Source organism: Saccopteryx bilineata, chromosome 1, assembly GCF_036850765.1.
Source record: "Saccopteryx bilineata isolate mSacBil1 chromosome 1, mSacBil1_pri_phased_curated, whole genome shotgun sequence".
Lineage (NCBI taxonomy): Eukaryota > Metazoa > Chordata > Mammalia > Chiroptera > Emballonuridae > Saccopteryx > Saccopteryx bilineata.
In genome coordinates, this window is record NC_089490.1 from 105,549,933 (window position 1) to 105,572,345 (window position 22,413).

The window sequence follows — 22,413 nt, forward strand, 5'->3', positions numbered from 1 at the left end:
TATGGGAGTTGATGCTTCCAGCTCCTCCCCTCCTTCTCTCTCTGTCTCTCCTCTTTCTCTATCTGTCTCTCCCTCTCCTCTCTAAAAACTGAATAAATTAAACTTAAGTCTGTATGGTTTCAAAGCTTAGTCTTCATTTCACTAGACAAGGGCATGTTTCCAGCATGAAAAGGAAACCTTTCTTTAACCTAGCATATTTTCAGGAAAATATTGAATTCAAGAAGTCAGAACTGGAACTTCCTGCCCATATCCCTTAGGAGTGATTCATCATCTACACATGCCTCCTTCCCTAAGCATCTACAGGAGTGAGAGCACTCTCCTGACTCATTCATTCCTGGCACACTGTACCAGGTCCAGACTGTTTCTCTGTCAGAAGCCAGAGCTAGGGACAGGCCCATTTGAAGAGATACATGAAAAATCTATTTGAAGGCAAAATGATGAAAAAAATCTGAAGTGTCTAAGGCAGGGGTTGGCCAGCTGTGGCCTGCAGGCCTGCTGCCTGTTTTTATAAATAAAGTTGTATTGGAACATAGCCATATGGTCCATTTATGTATCGTCTATGGCTGCTTTTCCACTACAATGGCAGTTGAGTCACTATAACGCAAAAAATTGAAATATTAACTATCTGTCCCTTTCAGGAAAAAAATTGTTGACGACCAGCCTAGGGCAATGCTTGAAACAGCAAGTCAGGACCCAACACAACAGTTGTTCAGCCCCATCTGCTCCAAAATGAACGGGCCCATGGATCTGTCAGAGAACATCCTGGTGCTCGGTGAGCAAACTTATCGTGTCTAAACCAGCAGTGAAGCTGGGTTCCCACCCCCACCTTCCCTGCCCCTGTACTGCTTATTACAGTAATATAATGTTATAGTAATTAAGTATATAGAAATATAGAAAAATATGGAAGATATATAGAAATAAATTAGGATATAATATTAAAAAGCCATTAAGGTAAGTAAATAAGGCCATGCTGTCTGGATAGGGATTAATTTAGGGTATACAGATATGACAAGCAGACTCTGCCTTTCACGCAGGGCCCAGTTAGTGTGTGTGTGAAGTTATATATCGATAAAACGTGGCTTGATGCCATAACTTCGTAGTTAACATAAGAAGCTTCCCTAGGAACACCTTAGAAGTGGCTTGATATGACATTTCGGTAGATTAGTATAAAAAGGGCTCCCTGCAAGGAACTCCCAAAAAGGTGGTTTGAGGTGATAATCCTGTAGATTGACACCCGTTAGAAGGCATAAAGGTACTAAAGGCCAGTAAAAGTACTAAAGGTAAGCCCTTCCCCTCCCCCTCGCTGAGGTAGTTGCCCAGACTCCAATGTTGAACATGGACTGTCTCCACACTGCTCTGACCAAGGACAGCTGAGAGGAGCACGCCGACGGGGCCTCCTTAAGCTGTACCCAGGCATGCCACAGGATTTGTGAGCAATAAATTGCCTGTGTAATAATTCTTGCAACTAACTTGTGTGTTGGTCATGTCTTTTCTCTGGTGGCAGTTGGTCACGGCACTGATAAGTAGAATCCTCATAGCTGCCTCTCCCCTGAGCAGGTGGTGGCACAGTGGATAGAGCGTTGGACTGGGACGCAGAGGACCCAGGTTCGAAACCGTGAGGTTGCCAGCTTGAGCATGCGATGATAGACATGACCCATGATCACTGGTTTGAGTCCAAGGCTGGCTTGAGCAAGGGGTCACTCACTCTGCTGTAGCCGCCCCCCCACCCCGGTCAAGGCACATATGAGAAAGCAATCAATGAACAACTAAGGAAGAATTGATGCTTCTTATCTCTCTCCCTTTCTGTCTGTCCCTATCTGTCTGTCTGTCTGTCTCTCTCTCTCTCTGTCACAAAAAAAAATAAAATAAAATAAAATAAATAAATTAAAAAAAAAAAAAAAAAAAAGGAGTCTCAAAGAGGCTGCCATCCCTGTGTGGGGAAGTCAAATTAGGGACGCCTGATCGATGTAGAGCTCAGGCTTTACTGGGACACTGCTACTCACCTTAATCTGTCTTTCACTTTGGTTTTCCATGTCCATAGGCCACAACATACCTAAATCCTACCTCTGCCTCCTACCCCCTAAATCACACATTTGCCTCTGCTTAGTTGTGTCCACCACTGTTTTTCAACTGGGGAACTCTAGCTCTACTTTTGAGTTTGGTCAACGGGGCTGGTACCAGCAGGAGATCAAAGGTGAGGAGAGAGTGGGGTTGGAGTATTTGTACCCTGGTTCCTTTTCTTCTGGCCTGGAAGCTGTGAGTTTGCAGCCTCCCTCTACCAAAGTCCTGCCTTGAGGAGAGAGTGGGGTTGGAGTATTTGTACCCTGGTTCCTTTTCTTCTGGCCTGGAAGCTGTGAGTTTGCAGCCTCCCTCTACCAAAGTCCTGTCTGGGCAGCCCTCTCCATTCAGCTACTCTCCGTAGATTCTAAGACTATTCTCTCCCTTTGCTCCTGCAGACCTAGGGGTGCTAAGTTTTTTGCTCTTGCTAACCCCAGGGAAACAACACTGTCTTCTATTAGTTTTCTTAAATCCTGCTCACATCTTTGGTCATCTGTATATCTTCTTTGCAGAACTGTCTATTCAGACTCTTTGCTCATTTTTAAGTGGGTTATTTATCTTTATTATTATTGAGTTGTAAAATTTCTTTATATATTATAGGTTTAATTTCCTTATCAAATATTTGATTTGCAAATATCTTCTCCCGTTCTGTGGGTGGTCTTTTCACTTTCTCGATGGTGTCCTGGGGAGCACAAAAGTTTCTCATTTTAATGAAACAGGGTTTTTGTTTTTTGTTTTTTGCCTTCTCTCTAGTGCTTTTGGTGTTGTATATAATAAGGCTTTGCCCAAACCAAGGTTCCAAAAACTTTTCTATATTTTCTTCTAGAATAACCTTTACCTTTAGGTCTGTGGTCAGTTTTGAGTTGATTTTCATGCACAGTATGAGGAAGGGGTCCAGGGGCCCAGCTTCATTCTTTTACAGGTGGATGCCCAGTTGCTCCAGCTCCATTTGTTGAAAAGAGTACTATTTCCCTGTTGCATTTTCTTGGCACCCTTGTTGAAAATCAATTATCCGTGAATATGAGGGTTTATTTCTGAACTCTCAATTCTATTCCATTTATCTAATATGTCTTTCTTTATGCCAGTATCACCCTGACTTAGTATAATACATTTTAATGTATTTTGCAAAGGTATCAATTCACAATAGATTGGAAAAGAAAAACTGTTTTGTTTTGTTTTCTAATACCAGCAAACAATTCTTTAACACCATCTGGGCATCCTATCATTAAGCTCAGTTCTAACACTGTCACCCTGAAGATGGTGTCAGACCCCACGGGCTAAGGAAGGGCTCAGTACTACAAGACCGCCCCCTCCCTTCGAGACAATCCAGGTCCAGGTTGTCACCTATGCTTCTGACAATGAGCTATAAATCAGAGGTTCAGCACTACTCCCTCCTTGCATTCAATCATTTTGCTAGAGCAGCTCACAGAACCTAGAGAAATGTTTACTTACATTTATTCGTTTATTATAAAGGATATTATAAAGGAAACTGATGAACAGCCAGATGGAAGAGACTCATAGGGCAAGGTATGTGGGAAGGGGCAGAGTTTCCATGCCCTCTCCAAGTGTGCCACTCTCCCCAAGTCTCCATGTGTTCAACTCTCTGAACCCCCTCCTTTGGGATTTTTATGGAAGCTTCATTACATAGGCATGATTGATTAAATCTTTGGCCATTGGATATTGAACTTCAATTCCAGCCCATTTCCTTTCTTGCAGTGATTTTCAACCTTTTCTGAGCCGCAGCACATTTTTTACATTTACAAAATCCTAGGGCACACCACCTTCCAAAATGACACTTTAACACAGTACATATTATACATATAGTTAATAATATAGTTTCTAAATGTATTTATACTCATATCTGACCATGTCTCGTGGCACACTGGTTGAAAAACACTGCTCTAGAGGGTATGGGGTCTTAAACTGAGAATTCCAACCTTCTAATCACCTGGATGTTTTCCCTGGCAACCAGAAGCTTTATTTAGGGTCTTCCCAAAAGTCACTTTTTTTTTTTTTTTTTTTTTTGGTATTTTTCTGAAGTGAGAAGCAGGGAGGCAGAGAGGCAGACTCCTGCATGCGACCGACCGGGATCCACCCAGCATGCCCTTCAGTGGGCAATGCTCTGCCCATCTGGGGCATTCCTCCCTTGCAACCAGAGCCATTCTAGTGCCTGAGGCAGGGGCCATGGAGCCATCCTCAGTGCCTGGGGCAACTTTGCTCCAGTGGAGCCTTGGCTGCGGGAGGGGAAAAGAGAGATAGAGAGGAAGGAGAGGGGGAGGGGTGGAGAAGCAGATGGGCGCTTCTCCTGTGTGCCCTGGCTGGGAATCGAACCCTGGACTTTCACACGCCAGGCTGACGCTCTACTGCTGAGTTAACCGGCCAGGGCCCAAAAGTCACTTTTTTGACATAAACTCAGGTGTGATTGAAAGGTTTGTTATGAATATCTAGATACCTTTATCCTCTTATTACTTAGGAAGTTCTAAGGGTTTTAGGAAGACCACATATATATTTCTTATTATAAATCACAATATCACAAAACCAACTTGTTCTTCACCACAAATATGTAGCTTGACTCTGGCCAAGCGAATTCTCCTCACCCCATCTCAGCTGATCTAGACCTCAATGTGAACAATGGTCTGGATAATTCTATCACACAGCCATTAGGTTGTATGGTAATTGTCTGTTTAGCATTCTGTCTTCTCTTTTTGTAAAAAGTAAAAAAAAAAAATTAATGTGAAGAACAGCCTCAAGTGGAAAATTAGACACACGGGGTAACTGAAGAACATGAGGGATCCCAGGCTCTTATGGCCCACCTGCCTCCAGTATTGGATAAATTCAGGGCTGACTATGCAGGCCTTTTTAATTTTTCTTCTGCCCACTAGTTAAGCTATTGTCTCATTTGTGGGTGTTTCACTCCATCTCTTTTTCTTTTGACTTACAATTTTTTTTCTGAATAAACCAGGTTGTTGTCCTGTAGAGTAGTGGTCCCCAACCCCCAGGCTGCGGACCGGTACCGGTCCGGTGGGCCATTTGGTACCGGTCCGCAGAGAAAGAATAAATAACTAACATTATTTTCGTTTTATTTATATTTAAGTCTGAACGATGTTTTATTTTTTAAAAATGACCAGATTCCCTCTGTTACATCCAAGACTCACTCTTAACGCTTGTCTCGGTCACGTGATACATTTATCCATCCCACCCTAAAGGCTGGTCTGTGAAAATATTTTCTGACATTAAACTGGTCCATGGCCCAAAAAGGATTGGGGACCACTGCTGTAGAGTTTATAGTAGTATGGATTTCGCTACTTTGCACCTCACAGTGTCATTTAATATATCCTTCTTTATTTGGTACTTTCTTCAAGCTGACAATCAGATCTAGTTATTTGATTAGATTCAGATGCAGTTTTTAGAATTTCTTTTTAATTAGTTAACATACAATATTATATTAGTTTCAGGAGCACAAAATAATTCTTCAACATTGTTGTTCAAATATGTTTGTAAATATGATATATAGATTTGCTCGCTTATAGTTTGCATTGGGTGTGGGGGACAGGCTGTAAGCAGGCAGAATTGTTATACCTAAGGCTTAATATTAGGACTAAAGCTTTCCCACCCTAAGTGATTTTGTATCAGAGACTTCCTTGTTTGTATATTGGATTAAAGGTTTTGATTTCTACACTATAAAATGAGGCAGACTGGGAGCTTGCTCTCTCTCAGCTCCTGAGATTAGCATTACAAGGAGAAAGGACAGCAGGAAAAGGCCACGTGGAAGAAAGGAGAAGCCAGTTTGTGCAGAGTTTGTACAGAGAGAAGGAGATGGGGAACTGTAAAGCCAGTAGGCACGGCCATCATCACAGCCGCCTGGCCCATGCAGGTTCGATTGGATTAGGACAGACGGTAATGAAACAATAGAGCCACAAACTGGTGGGCCATTTGCTTTAATCCTAGCTTGCACCCAGCAGACAAGTAAAAACACACACTGGGCTCCAAAACCCACTCATTCAGTGCTCACAAAGCTACTGATTTATCCGAGTTTCCTAGCATCAAAGGTTTCTAGCTCACCAGACTTATTTACCTCTGTTCCCCATCTTCTTTTCTCTGCACAAACTGGCTTCTCCTTTAGCACTCTGCCATCTTGGCTCCTTCTCCTCTCCTCCACGTGGCCTTTCTCTGCTCTCCTTTCTCTGCTCTCTCCTCTAACGCTAATCTCATGAACTGAGAGCACAAGCTCCCGGTCTGCCCCACTTTATAGTTCAGAAATCAAAACCTTTAATCCAATATACAAAATAAGGAAGTCTCTAATACAAAGTCACTTATCTGGGGCATGTTGGGATTGTACCACTCCACATCAAAAAGGGTGGAAAAGACTTAGTCCTAAAACCAAGCCCCAGGCTACAAGGATCCTGCCTGCCCACAGCAAGCCCCCAACACACATTAATATCACCTAGGCGACGGCTTCTACGTGGGCAGCGCCATCTTTAACAAAGTGAGCATAATATATTTTCTCTGCCCAACAATCCACCCCTATACTCACTTTAGTACCCACAGTCTACATCACCGGCATCCTTGTGCAAGGAAATTAGGCACATTACATAAATTACAACAGCACAAATCATACAACTTCAACAATTGCAGAGGTACATTTCACCAGTCTCTGAACACTTTGCCAAAAGTGCAAAATGTCCTCGGCCTTCTCTCTAGCCATGGGAAAAGCTTCCTGGGGCAGGGGAGTGCTTCCAGCTAAGCCACCCCCACCCCCATCAGGGTATTTTACATTGTCCAAAATCCGTAAGTCCATCCAACAAAGGAGCCAGTGCCCACTCCAGTCGTAGTCCAGGAAATCAGTCCATGCACATGGGGCCTCAGCCTCCCCCCTCATTCCTGCGTCCTGGCAGGTCTTACACTGTCCCAAAGAGGGGCACATGGCAATGGCAGTCAGCATTTCCATCTCTGCTCAGGAGAGCATGATGGCATCCACCCCTATGTCCCAAAAATGCAGACTTACCAGGGGCGTAGTAAGAACTCCTTGCTGCTGGGCTCTCACCTTCTGGAGACTGTGGATTGCAACTACAGACTGATTCTCCTCATCCTCCAAAGAGGAACTGAAAACACCAGCTCCTGTTGCTGAGCTCGAGCCCCAGGTCACTGCCACCGCCTTCTGTTCAGCAGGTCTTGCAGCTCCAGCTCCGACCTCAGCCCCGGCCTCCTGCCGCAGCTGGCTCTCCATAACATCCAGGGCAAGCTGCAACTCATGAACCTGTGATTCCTCCTCCAGCAGCTGCTGTATTTCCAAACAAATCTCGCAAACCTGGTCAGCCTCTTCTGGTGCTGGCTTCAGCTCCACGGTCAGCATCTCTTTCTCCCAGGTTTGCTCCAGCTCCTTCCACTGCTCGGTTTGCAGGCCCGGGCAGCCTCTTCCACAGAGCTCTCAGTTTCCTCTCGCATGGCTGTAAAAGTCAGCCAGCCTATGGTCCCCAAAAGGACAGCCATGGGGAACCATAACAGCAGCCAGTCCCTACTCCACTGCTCAAAGGTGGTGGTGGCTCCATACTCATCTGTATCAAATCCTGCCACAGACTACGCCAAATGTGAAGCCAGTAGCCATGGCCATCATCACAGCTGCTCATCCCATGCAGGTTTGCATTGGATTAGGACAGACGGAAATGAAACAATTGAGCCACGAACTGATGGGCCATTAGCTTTAATCCTAGCTTGCACCCGGCAGGCAAGTAAAAACACACACTGGGCTCCAAAACCCACTCATTCAGTGCTCACAAAGCTACTGATTTATCCGAGTTTCCTAGCATCAAAGGTTTCTAGCTCACCAGCCTTATTCACCTCTGTTCTCCATCTCCTTCCTTCTCCCTGCACAAACTGCACAAACTGGCTTCTCCTTTAGCATTCTGCCATCTTGGCTCCTTCTCCTCTCCTTCACGTGGCCTTTCTTTGCTCTCCTTTCTCTGCTCTCTCCTCTAATGCTAATCTTAGGAACTGAGAGTGCAAGCTCCCGATCTGCCCCACTTTATAGTGCAGAAATCAAAACCTTTAATCCAATATACAAAATAGGGAAGTCTCTAATACAACGTCACTTATCTGAGGCATGATGGGATTACACCACCCCCACATCAAAAAGGGTGGGAAAGGCTTAGTCCTAAAACCAAGCCCCAGACTACAAGGATCCTGCCTGCCCCAACACACATTAATATCACCTGGGCGATGGGCTTCCATGTGGTCAGTGCCATCTTTAACAAAGTGAGCATAATATATTTTATCTGCCCAACAGGAACAGAGGTGAATAAGGCTAGTGAGCTAGAAACCTTTGATTCTAGGAAACTCGAATAAATCAGTAGCTTTGTGAGCACTGAATGAATGGATTTTGGAGCCCAGTGTGTGTTTTTACTTGCCTGCTGGGTGCAAGCTAGGATTAAAGCTAATGGCCCACCAGTTCTTGGCTCTGATGTTTCAGTACCGTCCATTTAAATCTAATGCGAACCTGCATGGGCCAGGCAGCTGTGATGGTGGCCATGGCTACTGGCTTTACAAACATTATATACCCTACAAAGTGATCACCACAGTAAGTCTACTAACAATCTGTTACTGTACAGTCATTACAATACAGGGGTGGGCAAAAGTAGGCTTACAGTTGTAATACAAATAAATAATACAATAATTAATAAATAATAATATAAGAATAAACTGTGTTTCACATACTCACAACTGTAGACCTACTTTTGCCCACCTCTGTATTATTCTCACACTGTATCACACTGTATGTTACTTCTTCATGATTTATTTTATAACTGAAGGTTTGAACTTTTTTGTGTGTGACAGAGACAAAGAGAGGAACAGACAGACAGATAAGAAGCATCAATTCTTCGTTGTGGCACCTTAGTTGTTCACTAATTGCTTTCCCATATGTGCTTTAACCGGGGGCTAGAGCAAACTGAGTAACCCCTTGCTCACGCCAGTGACCTTGGGCCCAAGTTGGTGAGTCTTGCTCAAAGCAGGAGAACCCACGCTCAAGCCAGTGACCTCAGGGTTTCAAACCTGGGTCCTCTGTGTCCCAGGCCGACACTCTATTCCACTGGTGCCACAGCCTGGTCAGGCTGGAAGTTTGAACATTTTGACCTCCTTTCCCTTTTCAATCTATCTCTCCACTCTACTCCCCTCTAATCTACTTAATTAGAATCAGATAAAGTGTTTTTTTGGAAGCCTCTTTCAGAGATACCTCCATCAGGGGGCACACAGTGTCTGGTTGTTTTTAATTTTGAAATATTTGCAACCATGGATGATCATTGCCTAGATCCAGGAATTCATTATAAATTGTAAAATGATCATATTCTAATGTTACCATTACTTCTTTTAATAGTTGATATATTATAAAAAGAAATGTGCCCTCATCAATTATTTGGTCATCCTGAAGTATAGTTTGTCTAGAAAAGGCAAGATCAATGCTTATTTACTTTCACTTACTACTTTTCAAAGTAAGGATAGGTTCTCTAGTATCCTCCAATGGTGCCCAAAGAATGTTGTTATTTTGGTCTTACTTCTTCACAATGTGATCATGCTGACTCTTGGACACACAGTTAACTTCTTTTTCTTTTCTTTTGCTTTCAGTATTAGATATTGCTTTTTTGTCTTTTAATGTTATTTTTAAATAATTATATAAAATAACACATAGTTCCGTTAATCTACAAAACAAGGTATAGTCAAATAAGTCTAACTTTTATTTCTGTTATTTCCAATCAGTTTCTTCCCTTCCCTTACAGATAGCTGTTCTTTTAACGGTATATTCTTCCACTTTACTTTACTCTGCCAAATAAATAAATAAATAAATATATATATATATATATTTGTATTTCCCTCTTTTTTACATAAACTTCGGAATAGTATGCTCAATTTTTTCTATCTTGTTCAAATAACATTTACAGCCAAACCCAGAGAGTATATTTAATGTGTGGTGTGGTTGGGTGCTATTTTAATGTTTGCTATACTAGGTAGGCTGGCCTACATCAGCTCAGGAAAAGCCAAGCCGGCTTGTGTCGTCCCACCAGACCAAATCTGTCTCTAAGCCTCGCCAGTTTGAGGTCCATAGGGCAATTGAAATCAGCTGGCTGAACATAGGAAGCATTCCGGCAAGGCAAGGAATTGTGTTTCTTGCCAGAAGCAGTTCCTGTTTGGGAGGAACAGGGTGCAGAGTTAAATCTTCCAATATCATACCTTTGAGGACACTACCCCCACCTCTCAGAAGATAAAGTGTAGGATCTCTTTAGGTGAAGCACACTGGTTGTTTGGATCTAACAATAACAGCACCTTAGAACGAATACTTCCTGGTTGTTCTGGGGTTTTTTGTTTTGTTTTGTACAGACTCAAAACACAACCCCACGCAGAGTGAGAAGAAAGGTAGACTGCCAGGGCCAAAGGTCCATGTTCCAGGCAACAAGAAGGTGGGCGGGGACTGAACGCATGGTGGGTGGAGCCAGGAGATGGATGGGGCTTGGGCCTGGGCGGGGCCTGGAGGGATATGGGGCGGGGCCTGACACCGGGCAGGAGACAGACGCGGAGGCGGGCCAGGCGGGGGTTGGTTTCAGTCGCTTGAGGACCGGTAAAAAACAGATCTCACCGAGCCCATGGAAACCAGCCAGCGCAACGGAATCTCTTCCAATGGGATGATTCTTCTCGCTAAGCAAATTCACTACTCGCCTCTTTTAAGGCCCCCAGGCGCTGGCAGACCATCAATTTGAGGAGAGTAGGGGGGCCCAGTAAAGGAGCAAGGAAGGGAAGTGGGAAGGGCTAGAGGAGGTGCAAGTGGCTACACCAGTCTGGAATACTTCCTCTTTTCAAAGCGCACACAATCTCAGGCAGCTCCTTCTACCAAACATCTGCCCTCTCTTACTCCTAAGTCTGACTTATTTATTCAGACTGCCTTTGGTGTATATTTCCCCTGCATTAAAAGTGGCCCCATTCTGGGATGGAAAAAACATAAGAATTTGTCCTCTAAGGAAGACTCTGCCAGGGGCTCTCTCCTCATGTCTTTTAAAGTAGAAATAGGGCAGAGTAGAAATGATTGTGGGTAGAAGCCCATTGATTAGGACACGTCCTGTATGAATTCTGTGAGGCCATGAAAAAGGCTGAGGTAGATCTATATGTACTGCTGTGGAGGGATGCACATATGTCAATTACTTCAAAATAAGTTGCAAAATGATATGTATGTTTGTACATGTTTTGGAAAAGTTCACAGTAATATGTTATCAGAAGTTTCTTGAGGAAAGTGGGACTGGAGAGTAATTAGCGACAATGTTTTCTGTTGGGAGTAAAGCGAACCCCTATCAGAGGTTCACACAATAGGACAGTTACTTATTTTTAATATTGATTTTACAGAGAGAGAGGAAGGAAGAGAGAGAGAGAGAGGGAAGCACTGACTTGTTGTTCCACCCATTTGTGGACCAAAAAAAAAGAAAACATTTTTTAATAAATCAAGATGTGGCTGGCCGGTTGGCTCAGCGGTAGAGCGTCGGCCTGGTGTGCGGAGGACCCGGGTTCGATTCCCGGCCAGGGCACATAGGAGAAGCGCCCATTTGCTTCTCCACCCCCACTCCCTCCTTCCTCTCTGTCTCTCTTCCCCTCCCGCAGCCAAGGCTCCATTGGAGCAAAGATGGCCCGGGCGCTGGGGATGGCTCCTTGGCTTCTGCCCCAGGCGCTAGAGTGGCTCTGGTCGCAGCAGAACGACGCCCTGGAGGGGCAGAGCATCGCCCCCTGGTGGGCAGAGCGTAGCCCCTGGTGGGCGTGCCGGGTGGATCCCGGTCGGGCGCATACGGGAGTCTGTCTGACTGTCACTCCCCGTTTCCAGCTTCAGGAAAAAAAAAAAAAAAAGATGTGACCACTAACCTAACCTGACAAGCTCAGGGAAAACCTACACAATGGCCTTGTAAACTCAAGGAACTAAAGTAAACAAAGGATGGTCTAACCAAACCTTTCTAACTAAGAGCAGTTTGTGGTAGGTAGTCATGTCCTAGGGAAGAAATTTCTCTAAACAAAGGTCAATGCTTGCTTTTACTCAAGCCTGTCTGCTGTCTTTTGCATCTACGGTAATACACCTGATTACATGCCTTTGGAATGTAAGGATCATCTTTCTTGTCCATCAGGCCAGACATCTCACCAGAGCAGAAGCCAATAGACCCCTCATTGTTACTGTTATGTGAACCATTGACTGTTAACTGTCTTGTTACCGCCTATGTAAAGAAGTTTCACCAATACACTTTGACTTTTTACCCAGACCCAGAGATTTTCCTGCTTTACTTTCTCCTGCCTCCTTAATCTATCACCAATTTCATGTAACCCCCTTATATCTTCCCCTTTGATTCTGATGTATAAAATAAGTGGTGAAACTGCCAATTTTCCAGAGCACTTTTTCAATTTGTTGAGACCTTGTTTCCTGGCGATTGTTAATAGTTTGGCTCAAATGAACTCATAACAATTCTTACAGGTTTGGAAGATTTTTTTTTATTTTTATTTTTTGTATTTTTCTGAAGCTGGAAACGGGGAGGCAGTCAGACAGACTCCTGCATGCGCCCGACCAGGATCCACCCGGCACGCCCACCAGGGGGCGATGCTCTGCCCATCCCGGGTGTCGCTCTGTCGCGACCAGAGCCACTCTAGCGCCTGGGGCAGAGGCCAAGGAGCCATCCCCAGCGCCCGGGCCATCTCTTGCTCCAGTGGAGCCTCCGCTGCGGGAGGGGAAGAGAGAGACAGAGAGGAAGGAGGGGGGGGGGGGTGGAAAAGCAAATGGGCGCTTCTCCTATGTGCCCTGGCCGGGAATTGAACCCGGGACTTCTGCACGCCAGGCCGATACTCTACCACTGAGCCAACCGGCCAGGGCGGAAGATTTTTTTTATGTTGACACATTTGTGCATTGATTGGTTGATTCTTGTATGTACCCTTATCAGAGGGAAACTTGGTATGTGATGCTCTAACTAATTGAGCTACCTGGCCAGGGAAGAAGTTTTTTTTTTATCTTATATAAGAAGTCCATGGGGAGAGGGCCCGTGTGGTTAACTCAGTAGCTCAGGACATCACTGAGGACCCAGGTTCTTTCCATCTTTCTGCTTTGCCATTCTCAGTGAAAGGGCTTTATTGTCAGGCAGCAAGGAGTAGTAGTTTTAGGAGAAATAGTCTAACTTAACTTCCCTAGAAGAGAAGGCCGAAGTAACCCAGCCACCCTGCCTGGGTAGCTCAGTTGGAGCATTGTCTACATATGCCAAAGTTGCAGGTTCGACCCCTGGTCAGGGAACATATAAGAATCAATCAATGAAATGCATAAAGAAATGGAAAAACAAACTGATGTTTCTCTCTCTCTCTCTCCCTCTCTCTAAAATCAACAAAGTAAAAAAAAACAAACCCGCCCCTCTAAGAATTTTTAAAAACAAACAAACAAAAAACAAGTAACCTAGCCAAAGTCACCTGTCAGAAATAAATCTTAGTGTTCCTGCCACACTATCACTGGCTAGAAGCAGCCCCAGGGAAGCATGGCCACAGATGCTTAGACACTGCTGCAGCCACCAGTCCGTTATGCTCCCTGCAGCTGAGCTCTCAGGGGACGACGGTCTCATGACTTCCACAAGCATTCTCTCATTTTAAGAGCAAATGCACCAGATGACTTCCCCTATGTGTCACAAGTCCTTGTCTAAACCACTGTGATTGACTTAAAGACAGACCGATAAGGACCACACCTTCAGGCTCTGCTAGGGCCCACCTCCCCAGGAGCCTGTGCAAAAATTCCAGGTTTTGTTAGGGGAAAAAATGTGGGGAATGAATGTCAGGTAAATAACCAACAGAGCCTGCTACAGAGAGGGAGGGAGAGCTTTTTAATCATTTCTGTATAGTTTGGATTTTATGAGCATGTATTACTTGTATAGTACTTATTGTTTTACTTAGTCCGGTTAAGACAATGGGACTTGGCATCAAAAAGAAAAGTATTTGAATCCATGTCTCAATTTATCATCTCTAGCCTTGGGCAAGTAACTTAATATCTTTAAGTCTTCACTATTAAAAACTTGAAAGTGATTCTCCAATTAGAAAAAAAAAAAAGTACAGAAAACTTTAAGGGGATGTGAGTTTCTCTTCTGTCCTAGGGAACAAATTATTCTTTATCTATAAAGCTTCAGAAACATATGTGTTATATTACACTACTTTAGGTTTAGTTATTGTTTTTATATTTCAAAGAACTGGAAAAATACAGTTCTTCTGTAAGCACAGTGAAATAAAAGAAAAAGTCACTTCTTTTTAACAAACTGAGTAAAATGTTCTTTCATTGCCTCTGAACTAGTTTTTGGTAGGAATGATAGAAAATATACTTCCCAGAAGGTTATGAAGTTTGATTATGAAGTTATGTGGCTATTTTGAAAATGGTCAGTCTAATTCTATTTATTTACACAATTACATATAATCTTGGTTCTTCACTATTTAAAATGTAATTAGCCTGACCAGGTGGTGGCATAGTGGATAGAGCATTAGACTGGGATACAGAGGACCCAGGTTCAAAACCCCAAGGTTTCTGGCTTGAGTGTGGGCTCATCCGGTTTGAGCATGGGCTCACCAGCTTGAGTGGTGGGGTCGCTGGCTTGAGTGTCGGATCATGGACATGACCCCATGGTCGCTGGCTTAAGTCTAAGGTCAGTAGCTTGAGCAGGGGACAGTAGCTCTGCTGTAGTCCCCTAGTCAAGGCACATATGAGAGAGCTATCAATGAGAAACTAAGGAGCCACAACAAAAAATTGATGCTTTTCATCTCTCTCCCTTCCTTTCTGTCTTTCCCTATCTGTCCCTCTCTCTGTCTGTGTCACAAAAATAAATAAATAAATAAATAAAATGTAATCAAAGTCCATTTTCTTAATGTCACTTTAAGATACATGCTAAAAAAACTGAAAAGTTGAGGAACTATGATTAAAATATTAGAGGGTTTAGGTTTGGAAATTTCTAAGAAATACTGGAAGTTGCAGGTATGAAGTGGTTTTAGAGTCTAGGATGCAAAGTAAGAATTCAAATCTACCCCCCAAACTATGGTGAAATCTTAAAAAAGTCATTTATCTTTGCTGCCTTTAAGTTTTTTTGTTACTAAGCCAAAAATAATTTAGCTGTTTGAAGATTATATTGTATCTGTTATCTATAATACTGCTACATAAAAAATACTCTAGCCTGATCAGGTGGTGGTGCAGTGGATAGAGCATCAGACTGGGATGCCGAGGACCCAAGTTTGAGACCCCGAGGTCTCCAGCTTGAGCGCAGGCTCATCTGGTTTGAGCAAAAGTTCACCAGCTTAGACCTAAGGTCGCTGGCTCGAGCAAGGGGTTACTCGGTCTGCTGAAGGCCCGTGGTCAAGGCACATATGAGAAAGCAATCAATGAACAACAATCAATGAAGGTGTCGCAATGAGCAACGAAAAACTAATGATTGATGCTTCTCATCTCTCTGTTCTTGTCTGTCTGTCCTTGTCTATCCCTCTCTCTGACTTTCTCTCTGTCTCTGTAAACCTCCCCCCCCAAAAAAAACCCTCTAAAATTTAGTAGCTTAACACAATTCTTTTTTTTTTTAAATAATTTTATTTTTTTAATGGGGTGACATCAATAAATCAGGATACATATATTCAAAGATAACAAGTCCAGGTTATCTTGTCTTTCAATTATGTTGCATACCCATCACCCAAAGTCAGATTGTCCTCTGTCATCTTCTATCTAGTTTTCTTTGTGCCCCTCCCCTCCCCCTTTCCCTCTGCCTTTCCCCCCTCCCCCCATAACCACCACACTCTTATCAATGTCTCTTAGTTTCACTTTTATGTCCCACCTACGTATGGAATAATTCAGTTCCTGGTTTTTTCTGATTTACTTATTTCACTTCGTATAATGTTATCAAGATCCCACCATTTTGCTGTAAATGATCCGATGTCATCATTTCTTATGGCTGAGTAGTATTCCATAGTGTATATGTGCCACATCTTCTTTATCCAGTCATTTATTGACGGGCTTTTTTGGTTGTTTCCATGTCCTGGCCACTGTGAACAATGCTGCAATGAACATGGGGCTGCATGTGTCTTTACGTATCAATGTTTCTGAGTTTTGGGGGTATATACCCAGTAGAGGGATTGCTGGGTCATAAGGTAGTTCTATTTTCAGTTTTTTGAGGAACCACCATACTTTCTTTCATAATGGTTGTACTACTTTACATTCCCACCAACAGTGTATGAGGGTTCCTTTTTCTCCACAGCCTCTCCAACATTTGCTATTACCTGTCTTGTTAATAATAGCTAATCTAACAGGTGTGAGGTGGTATCTCATTGCAGTTTTGATTTGCATTTCTCTAATAACTAAAGAAGATGAGCATCTTTTCATATATCTGTTGGCCATTTGTACTTCTTCCTGGGAGAAGTGTCTGTTCATGTCCTCTTCCCATTTTTTTATTGGATTAACACAATTCTTGAATTTGCTCAAAATTTCTTTGGGATTGTAATTTGGGCTAAACTCAGCTAGATGAATTTTCTGCTGGTTTTGTAGAGTCACTCAGGTAGTGACAGTCTGCTTATAGGTTAGCTCAGAGCTGATAGATCTTCGAGGCCTCAGCTAGGATCCTCATCTTTGTTTCTTATCCTCCAGTTGGCTAGCTCAGGCTTCCTCACATGGCACTTTTCAGAGGGAGAGAGGGATACCACTGTTCAAGCACTTTTTAATTCTCTCCTAATATCCCATTGGTCAGAGCAAGTCACATGGCCACACCAAACAGCAGTGTGGGAGGGGTCTACACAAGAGAGTAGAGGTAGGAAAGCCTGACTGAGTGAAGCCATTGTAGTAGCAATCTGTACTGGGATATCACATAAATCAATCAGCAAATGTGAAGAATCATACTGTAAATTTAGAAATATCAAAAGAGCCTGACCAGTGAGTGGTGGCACAGTGGATAGAGTTTCGACAGTGGGGGGAGTCCCAGGTTTGAAATCCCAAGGTTGCTGGTTTAAGAGCACATTCATCTGGCTTGAGTGCAGGCTTGCCAGCTTAAGCATGGGATCGCTGACTTGTGCCCAAAGGTTGCCGGCTTGAAGCCCAAGGTCTGACTTGAGCAAGGGTCACTGTCTCTGCTGAAGCCCCCCCTGTCAAGGCATGTATGAGAAGCAATCAATAAATAACTAAAAGTGCCACAACTATGAGTTGATGCTTCTCATCTTTCTCCCTCCTGTCTCTTTTTCTCACTAAAACAAACAAATGAGTTGCAGTCATAAAGCCTTGAGATTTTTTTGTTGTTGTTCTTTTTTTTTTTTTTCTGAAGCTGGAAACAGAGAGACAGTCAGACAGACTCCCGCATGCGCCCGACCAGGATCCACCCGGCACGCCCACCAGGGGCGAAGCTCTGCCCACCAGGGGGTGATGCTCTGCCCTTCCGTGGCGTCGCTCTGCCGCGACCAGAGCCACTCTAGCGCCTGGGGCAGAGGCCAAGGAGCCATCCCCAGCGCCCGGGCCATCTTTGCTCCAATGGAGCCTTGGCTGCGGGAGGGGAAGAGAGAGACAGAGAGGAAGGAGGGGGGGGGGTGGAGAAGCAAATGGGCGCTTCTCCTATGTGCCCTGGCCGGGAATCAAACCCGGGTCCCCTGCACGCCAGGCCGACGCTCTACCGCTGAGCCAACTGGCCAGGGCCAAGCCTTGAGATTAAGTGAAGCCACTGTTGTTACTTAGATTGTATTTAAAACTGCATGATATTTGGGGAAAAGAATAATTTGTAAACTCAAAGTGAAGTTTATCCCCATATTAAAATTTGCATTATTTGAACATCTGCTTGGCTAGAAAATGCCATCTCCAGATGAGAGGCAATGTGAACAGTCCTACTTAGAACCCAACCCCATCTTGGCCACCCATCTTGGGAGGTTCTCTGCTCCCTGTCCTTTCCTTTCTTTCCATCACACCCAGAATTGATTACCTTCATACACTCAACACTGTTCATAAATTTTATTTATACATACACTGTTTGTTGTCCTTCTCCTCTGGTACAGCACACAGAAAGCTTCATGATGACAGGAATTATGTCTGTTTCACTTTCCAGCTCCTACCCAGCATCCAGCCCAGGGCTTGGCACATAATAGGAGCCTATTAAGTATTTGCTAGGCAGTAAATGAAATAAAAAGCTACACTTATACAAGTACCTCCTGACATGGTTTCCCAGCACCAGCCATCTTCTATTCTGAGAATTCAGTGAACTTTCCTATCCCTTAATGGATGATTCATTCTGTCAGTAATTTGCCAGGGGAAGGCAGTAGCTCCTTGCGTCGAACTCTTGTCTCTGTATATGTCTTCCACTAATCGGTTCTTCCCCGAACTGTGGCGGAACTAAATCCCATAGATTATACCTGAGCTCTACCTCTGGAATCCCACCCTTCCTTCTACTATTGCCTTAGGGGTCTTTTCACTTCTTGCTAGGACTCCCACCTTAGCCTCCTAACTGGGCTCCCTGCCAGCAATCTTTCCTCAGCTGTCAGAGATATCATCATAGAAATATTTGAAAAATTAGTCACAGGATTAAAGACCCCCCTTTCTCCCCAAAACCTAGGAATAAGATTAAAACCCAAACCTTTTGGCATGAAATTCAAGGCATTTCACAATCTGCCCTGAGGTCCTTCTCTGCTTCTCTCTCATCACCAGCCCCCTTTCTCGCACGCAGCCTCTGCCTCAACCACACAGAACGTTCCGGTGTTGAATGAAATGTGCCTGCCCTGCCAGAACACCATAATTTGGTGCCAGCTAGCTTCTTTACGTGGCCCGTCTTTACCTCTCCTCCTTACCTGGTAATCTCCCTCCTTCTCATAGCTCACACCTCACTCGAAATTACATTCTCGGCAAGCCTGTCCTGTCTCTGTTGTTCATGTCCATGTTAAAATCCTCATACATTGTGTTGTAAGTCTATCGTCACAGCTTCTGCTGCTGCTGCTGCTGCTGCTGCTTCCAGCAAGCAAGAAGATTTGCTAGGATAGATGGATGAAGAAAGTAGAAATAAATAAAGAAATGAAGTGTGTCCCACAGTTGGTGCCCCATCCCTGACTTCTTACTTTCTGCTGCCTCTCTGTTCCACTAAGTTGCTCTGAAAGGTCTTCTGTTGGGGAATATCTGTTGTGTTTGTCTGCCTGACATCCCTTCCCTCTTCTGGAAACAGCATTCTTCTTCCCTATGAGGAAACCTGTCCTGTGTCGTTTGGGAAGGTTTGATCATTTCTACCTCACAAAGGATTCCATGCCCTTGGACATAATGAGTGGTTCAGGATCAGGCACGTGACACAACTGAGACCATTCAAAATCTTCTTTGAGACTGTTCTGCCAAAAATATTTGGAAAGATACCTTCTTTCCTGGGCCAAGCTGATGAAATGTAAGTTTAGACTGCCAGTCATCATTATCATCTCCATTAGAGAAGGCCTGTTTAAGGAAAGGGGAGTGTGCCTTGATGACAACATTTGAGCTCCTGGATCAAGCTATGCCTGATGCCAAATACTTTAGGTGAGCTGATAAATTGTCTTTTCATTTATTCTAGTTATTTTTTGGGGTTTTTTTTGCCAGTTATATGTGAAAGGATCCCCAACAAATACACTTGACAAACAAAAGTGCTTTGTATTTATCTCAACTTTACTCAGAAAAAGGTGTGGTTAGATATAAAAAGTAAGGCCATGCTCTTGCGGCATTGGGTAGGAAACTCAACTGAAGCAAAATCTTTGGGTGAGGAAACTATGGGTCCATTCAGCTCTTGAGTCAGTTTCTCAGAAAGCAGCTTCATTCTTGTCTACAGATGTGGCAGGAAAGTTAACAGAAATCAAACAAACTCGTTTCCAAATGTAAATACCAAAATTCCTTTGCCCAAGATAAGCTTTTTTGGCTTAGTTTTGTTTTTAAATTATTATTACCTTTATTATTACTATTATTTATTTATTTTTATTTACAGAGACAGAGAGTCAGAGAGAGGGTTAGATAGAGACAGACAGACAGGAACGGAGAGAGATGAGAAGCATCAATCATCAGTTTTTCATTGCAACACCTTAGTTGTTCATTGATTGCTTTCTCATATGTGCCTTGACCGTGGGCCTTCAGCAGACCGAATAACCCCTTGCTCGAACCAGCTACCTTGGGTTCAAGCTGGTAAGCTTCTTTGCTCAAGCCAGATAAGCCTGCGCTCAAGCTGGCGACCTCGGGGTCTCGAACCTGGGTCTTCCGCATCCCAGTTTGATGCTCTATCCACTAAGCCACCACCTGGTCAGGCTAATCTTTATTATTATAGATGCTATCTGTAGAGCCTCTTTAAAAGGGCTGGGTTAAGAAACCTGTTGCTCATTTTCCAAGTACTAAAGCAAAGAGCAGTTCAGCTTTTTCCCTCCCAATGGTTCCAGTGAACCATCAAGTTCGTTTTTATTAATGCTCAGAAAAACCTAAAATGAACACTTACTCATAGACAACTTCTGTTAAAGCCCATCTCAAGCACAAAAGATGTGACTTGACTACTGAATAAAAATATTGTAATATGGAACTTTCACACATTTGGGGTGCTAGTGGTGTTTAAGGAAGAGCAAAAGAGAGAAGTTTAAGAATCGATGGCACTTTAAGATTTCTCTAGATCCAGGACTTCAGAAGACATTTTTTTTTTAAGTGAAGAGAATTCTTCTATTTAAAATGTTTTTAAAAGAAAGAAAATTTATGGGCAATTTTTGGAAAGAGGAATTGTAAAAGATACAGGATTGACAAAAACCAACTAGTACCAAAAAATCTGTTTTTAAACCATTATTAGCAGTTCAAAAAGGCCAGTGAACCCCTGGGGCGATGTTGGAAAAGGAATATGTGTGAAATATCTGCAAGAATAAAATTAGTTGACCTGACCAGGTGGTGGCACAGTGGATAGAGTATCAGCCTGGGATGCAGAGGACCCAGGTTCAAAACCCCGAAGTCACTGGTTTGAGCATGAGATCAAGGACATGACCCCATGGTCACTGGCTTGAGCCTAAGGTTGCTGGCTTGAGCAAGGGTCACTGGCTTGGCTGGACCCCCCCCTCCGCCCCGGTCAAGGCACATATGAGAAAGCAATCAGTGAATAACTAAAGTGCACAACAAAAAATTGATGCTTCTCATTTATCTCCCTGATATATATATATATATATATATATATATATATATATATATATATATATATATATATATATATCAGTAGAACACTCTCATTTCAGGACACTTATCTAAAAGGGTCCAAGAGAAGCTGCCATTAGAAAGGTGTATCCAGGAGGCCTGGAGGAAGGACAAGCCTTGTGACGCCTGCTTGTTGACCTTCCTTTCTTTTACTGTAGCACCTTGAGATCATTGCCAAGTCCAAGTAAATAGAATGTTTCTTTTTCCTTTTTTTACTCATTTGAGAAGTGTTTACTGATCAGATCTTATGGACCAGGCACTGATGGGCAGTCTGTGTGACTCAGGAGGGAGCAGAAGGAGCTGGACTCCTGTCCTTCCTCTTCACTCCTCACCAGCTTTAGTCTGGACTATTCAACAAATATATATAATAATAAAGTCATTATTTTGTGCCCGACACTGGGCTGCCATAGAACCAGTCATTCCCCCTAACAGTAATGGGGGCAGTTAGACAGGCTTTGATTTCTAAAGAAACCTAGTAGAACCCAAAATGAATGACAATACATATAATAGAAAAGGCTACAGTATAGCAAGAGTGTTAAAGTCAAGTCATGCATAGCAAGCAGCCAGTCTGCATCACAACTCACAAGCAGTGAGTACTAAGTGGCTCCTTTCTGCAGAGCAGAATGGACATACTTCTGCATTGAGATCAGGAACTACCACCATGTGCACTGAACACCTTGGAATCACAGTGCCCAAAATGGAACATAAGCTGGGCTTCTTATACCCTGAGGGTCACATAGAATATTCTTGCTGTGTAACTAACCCAACAGCCAAACCTCCTGGGGGGCCTCATTGAGACAAGGTGCAAATCATCACTCTCACAGTTATTAATAAACAATGTTGTCAAGCTGATACAAACTGCCCTGAGACTTGCCTAGGAACCATCATTGCAAAGCCACACTCTCAGTGAGAACATTTCACATCGGGACCAAGCTCCAGTGCTGGGCAGGTTCATGCCTCACTCAGAGACGGATTAAGGTCAGTTGAGGCCCCGGGGCAGGAAAAAATATTGGGCCCCTTAAAAAAAAGAGAGAGACAGGGAAAATAAAAATGCATGCTAACCATATTTTTAAATAAATAAAAATATTATGTACTATTAATGTTAAAATTGCACATATGAAACCAAACTTGATATCATTAGAAAAAAGTGTAAAGTTGGAGTTTTG

General features: G+C 43.5%; 1 long non-coding RNA gene across 2 annotated transcripts in view; it reads left to right on the top strand.

Moving 5' to 3' along the window:
- LOC136326762 (uncharacterized) overlaps window positions 1-22,413 on the top strand; it is a 76,414-nt gene that overhangs the window by 36,827 nt on the left and 17,174 nt on the right. Inside the window, exon 4 of one of the 2 annotated variants that reach the window (XR_010729514.1) lies at window positions 639-772. The exons of the other annotated variant lie outside the window; for it this stretch is intronic. This is a non-coding gene — a long non-coding RNA (uncharacterized lncRNA). The remainder of the gene's footprint in view (window positions 1-638; window positions 773-22,413) is intronic. 2 annotated transcript variants of the gene reach the window in all.